Source organism: Oncorhynchus mykiss, chromosome 16 (assembly GCF_057628025.1).
Source record: "Oncorhynchus mykiss isolate SJ-2025 chromosome 16, ASM5762802v1, whole genome shotgun sequence".
Classification (NCBI taxonomy): Eukaryota; Metazoa; Chordata; class Actinopteri; order Salmoniformes; family Salmonidae; genus Oncorhynchus; species Oncorhynchus mykiss.
Window position 1 is genome coordinate 17263040 of NC_143037.1, and position 5439 is coordinate 17268478.

Consider the following 5439-nt stretch of genomic DNA (forward strand, 5'->3'; position numbering starts at 1 on the left):
CGGGTGAAGTTCATAGACTCATCCCTGTTTTTGTTGAGTGAAATACATCATTCTGATTGGGTCTGTCAGGCCTTGCAGTGCCATGAAACTACTACTAGCTTTTTCAAAGCTAAGTGTTTCCATGTTTATCTGAAAAGCTCAGTGTGTTCAGCTCGATTATTTTGGCCACGTTCTGCTCGATAGATGTATGATGGATGTATATCCACATGTATATCCTATCGTCTCTTGTGATGGAAATGTTATACTTGTGCTTTTCTAAGAACTAATTTCTGTGTTCTATTTATGTGCTGTTCTAATAACCAGTTTCTGTGTTCATGCAAGTGACTGATTGAACGAATCCTCACATATCAGTATCTGCAATTTGGCAGTGCACCCAGACCTTGTTTTGAGAACGAAAGATACGTACCTCAGTTTCAAGGTCTCAACTTAGAGAGAAGAAGCCTCGTGAGGCATTGGTCGGTCACATGAATGAAGCAAACGTTAATGATTCAATGATTATGACTACGTTAAATCATGCAAATATGACTTGTCTGCAGTATATAAGAGAACTTATTGGACTGCCCCGTTAGAGCTCCTGACAGACAGATGCTCACTATGATGCATCAAGTTTATTGTGTCCCTGTGTAAGAATTTCCACAAAACCTTTACAGGGCATCTTCTCAGATTCATGGCAGGGATCAGAGCAGTGTAAGACGGGTCGAGGACAACTGGGCCTGGTGGATTACTACAGTATGTTATGACAGCTACGGCTAATTGTTCATAAAATGGCTCTGTGAGCAAGAAGGCTACTTGTCATGAGGACTTCCATTCCGTCAATGAGCTGCCTAACTCTTCACTATCTTTATTGTGTAATCCTATGCATCTCTCCACACCCCCATTCTCCCATCCTTCCCTTTTCCCCTGAGCACACTACACACGCCGATTCTTTCACAGGCACTCAGAGGGAATGAGGGAGGCTTTGGTTCATCTGGTGTTGTTGCCGCGGCATGTTGCAATCACTCCCCTGGTACGCATATCTGACCCAGCAGGAAGGAACAGGGGGCAAACTGCCCATTTTATACCTCCACTGAGGAGAGAAGGAGAGAGAGCTGATCTTGATCCTGCAAGCAGATGTCTGTGGATCCTTCCATGGCCGAGAGCAGAGGAGTATGGGTAATTAACTGTGTCAGCAACCCACACTAGCCTTAGCCCTAGAGGGTCATAGGGTTCTCATAGGGACGCTGGCCTGTCATTGACTTTGGCAGGAAATGTTATCTTTCTCGGAACAGCTTCACTCACTAAAATCTCTTTTCAACTATTGTGAATAATGTGGCCTTTGTAATGGACTTTTCCCACACCAAATAAATTACGACTGTAGAACACCCTTTGAGGCGAAATTCTTTCAAGACAAATGGCTACTTTGCCTGCAGTGTGATTTTTTTAAACTATACGCTTGATCGTATTTTACATTTTTGGGCAGGCAGAGTAGATTTAGAGATATGTTCTTCCGAAGTAACCTGATTTTGTTTTGTCAACAGTTTAGCTTCCAATACATTAATGAACTTCTCTTTGATGGAACTCAGATAACCTGATTGAATACAGACAAAAGCAGCATGGCAAATGTGACTTTTCTTCCATCAAATGTTTCTATTGTCTCCAGCCTACATCAACCTTGTAACAGAGGTTCAACACATTTATGCTGTACTGCATTAATGCGAAGAGTAGCAAAACACGTGTTGTGCATAATGCCACAATAGTTCCAACCCATTGCCAAACCCTGCTGCGCCCAACTGTCCTGAACCACACAGCTCAGGATTCTAGCTGCTCATGTCACGGTTTGAAACTCCAATTGTCCACCCAGGACAAAGTCAACTTTCACCCCACCATCACCCCACCTCACATACAGTATATCATTTAGGCCTGCATACCCAGCCCCAGATACAGGGAAGTTGGACAACTCTACAGCACTTATAAGGCTTTGGATCAGTATCCACGAACAAACAACATGATCCAAATACCAGACTGAAAAATAAAATAGGGTCTGGTGGTCGGCATTACCTCAAGCTCTGGAATGGACATAATACAAACTGCTATCACTCCCCATTTCCAACATAACTGTTACAAGCATGTAATTCATTTCAATGTCAGATGTTTTTTCTACCCTTCCTGTGTAATGACATTCACTGTGCCTTGTGAAGAGAGCTTTCTGGTCCCATAAATAAGACGGAGGTAGGGTTAGCCTGCCTGTTTCATCCATCATGGCCGGCAGTCTGGCTGAGCTGTGTTTGTGAAGCAAGATGGAGCATTGGGGGCCGCATCCATCCACGTTCCTAGAAGCAGCCATTCCCTGTGGGAACGTCCCTCGACCATTAAACACCTAACGTCAGGCTAGTTTGATTGGTCCAGCTGAGAGAGAGAGAGAGAGAACGAGTGAAAGAGGACCACAAATCTCCACAGGTCTTCTACTGGTACGTGGTGAAGAGTCAACAGGTTTTTCATTTAAGCTTCTCAGGCACATCAGTCCTCAAACTTCAATGACAGCTTAAGTGTTATTGTAAAATCAACCAATGTTAAATGGAATACTGATATTTTAACTTACATTTTATTTGTTCACCTTTATTTAACCAGGTAGGCCAGTTAATTATGAATGCAGGGTTGCTTACCAGAGGTTCACACACATTGCACCAGTCCAATGTTTCACAGGCTCAGAAGAAAGTTATTTGTTTCTGGCCATTTTGAGCCTGTAATCGAGCCCACAAATGCTGATTCTAATGCTAAAGACGGCCAGTTGTATTGCTTCTTTAATCAGAACAACAGTTTTCAGCTGTGCAAACATAATTGCAAAAGGGTTTTCTAATGATCAATTAGCCTTTAAAAGGATAAACTTGGATTAGCTAACAAAACGTGCCATTGGAACACAGGAGTGATGGTTACTGATAATGGGCCTCTGTACACCTATGTAGATATTCCATGAAAAATGTGCAGTTTCCAGCTGCAATAGTCATTTACAACATTAACAATGTCTACACTGTATTTCTGATCAATTTGATGCTATTTTAATGTACAGAAAAATGTGCTTTGCTTTCAAAATCAAGGACATTTCTAAATGACCCCAAACTTTTGAACAGTAGTGTAAATTGGAAGTGTGCGGAGCAGGGCTTTTTAAGAAAAAGAGCGTAATGATCTACGCGACTTCAAATAAACTTCCTCAGGCTTACATATTATTGTACAGCTTCCTGAAGGTAATCCTGAGATCATCTCAAACCCCTCAGAGTCCTCGGAAAACCATGACGATGGCGATCCCTCGATAAACACGGATGAACATTGAATGTCAGTGAGTCAGTATAAACCTGGAGCCTTATATGCCCTATATGCCCTTATATGCCCAGTATAAACCTGGAGTCTTATATCCCTGGAAATGAGGCATAAATAGTTGTTTTATGGGGGAGTGTAGAGCAGGTGTTGAAATTCACAGGGCATGTTGCCGATTCCGAAGCTTTAATGCTACGAATCTGGCTAATAAACCACACTCATGAAGAGAGGGCTTAGCCCTGACTTTATTACAATTTAATGAGAAAAAAACAATAGAAATTCTTGGGAACACAACCTTCTAGTAACACTGTGGTTCCTCACAAACAAATAGTCAGGGGGGAAAAAAGAAGAAAATTATCTTTCCAAGATACTTAGTACCCTAATATCTCAACAACGGCCACCCAGATCAGCCCCTTCCCAGGCAGGAGAACGGTCCTGCTGGATCCGTTTGATCTCATCTCGCCCCCCACTAATTAAAGAAGAACGCCGTGAAGTCGGAGTCTCCATGGTTCTAAGACATTAATCCCAGCTAGGTCTGAGTTGATCTCTTCAGGGAGGCATTGAGTTGTGTTCAGTAATGACTGAAGAGGCGACCGCTCCCAACACACTCTGCATTCCAGGGATTCCTGCTGACCATACAACTGGGCGAGCACAGATGCTTGACCAAGCAATAGTAGCCAAATGCCATGTCCATTGTGTCATTGGATTTCATAATATCGAAGTTAACCATATTGTATCCAACGTCCAGCATCCCTTTAATGATATTGAGTTCTATTACGAAAGGAGGCACAATGCTGAAGTTGATTGAAAAGGACAGGTTACTGCTAGCCTGGATGTAAGTGCTAATGAAACCTGAGGCAATGTTTTTCTTCTTCGTAATATTTGAGGTGCACTTGATTAAACTTGCCTGGAGTGCAGAGTTTTCACTTTAGAGACCATTGGTTCCATTGTGTCTGTGAGAAGCGTATAAGTATTCATCCCAGATATGCTGCTAACTAGTTAATACTCGTTCATTAAAGCTAGCCTGGCTGTTTTTAAAGGAGGAGTTGAGTTTGAAGATGCGAGAGTGACCTGGGCCTGCTCGGGGACACGGAGGTACTGTAGGTTGTCTGTGAGATGGACAGCCTCATTACCTGGCTATGTTCTGTCATCTGTCATCCGGTGCGACACTAAGGACACGGCCCTGGTCCCTGTGACAGCATCCATAAGTCTTGAGCCAGACCCTGTGGCTTCTGGACTTCATGCAGGTAACCCGTTGCTGCCTACACCAACCGTTCATGGATCTCTTTCATCAACCTCCACTCTCAACCCAGCCTGTGTGCTGTTTAATAAGACATTTCACAGACATAGAGAACTTGGTGGGTGACGCCATACTCTGTCGTTAGTGTGAACACTGGAAGATGGTTGGCTGGATGTATCAGGTGTCACAATATTACAAAATCAGACAGAGGGTGTAGACAGGAAATACGCAATTCATTCCACCAACGCGTCATCCCTGCTTCAAAAAGACTAAGGACGCTGCAGTAAGATTGACCTGTCATCTGGCAGGTCTTAAATCTAGGCCTAGCTAGCCTGCTTCTGAAACCACAGTGGAGATTTCTCTTTCTGACTGGTTGTAACCTATTGATCCTTTCTGGGGGAACATCTATCCCGGGACATTGTGTTAATATCATTGTTCTAGAATAAGCCTTGTCCAAGTCATCAATTCTCAAATTTCACTCAGTGTTCTTAAGAAGAGCTATTCTTTTTCAAAAGAGGAGGACACGGTTAGACTTACATAACTCACACTCAAAACAAACTGCGTATTTCATGACTTTCCAACATGCCACACACGATTATTTGATGAACATTCTGGTTTTGTGCATGGATCTGCAGGCCAAATGCCCTCGGTTGTAAAATAAATGATGTCTAAACTTAATCTGTGTGGAGACTAACTGTCCCCTGTCAAAAGAAGTGAATCAGTAAAAAGACTGCTGCTAAATGCTGCTGTGGACTGTTGTGTTGTCAAAACAGTGATTTGGACAGTTGTGTTACAACAGAGCAAAAAGAGGTCCTGGATGGCTTCGGGTGGGTGCATTTCACTTGAGCGATGCAACCAATGTTAAATGAATGGAAATGTATTCCTTCTATTCCCCTCCGGGAAGCATT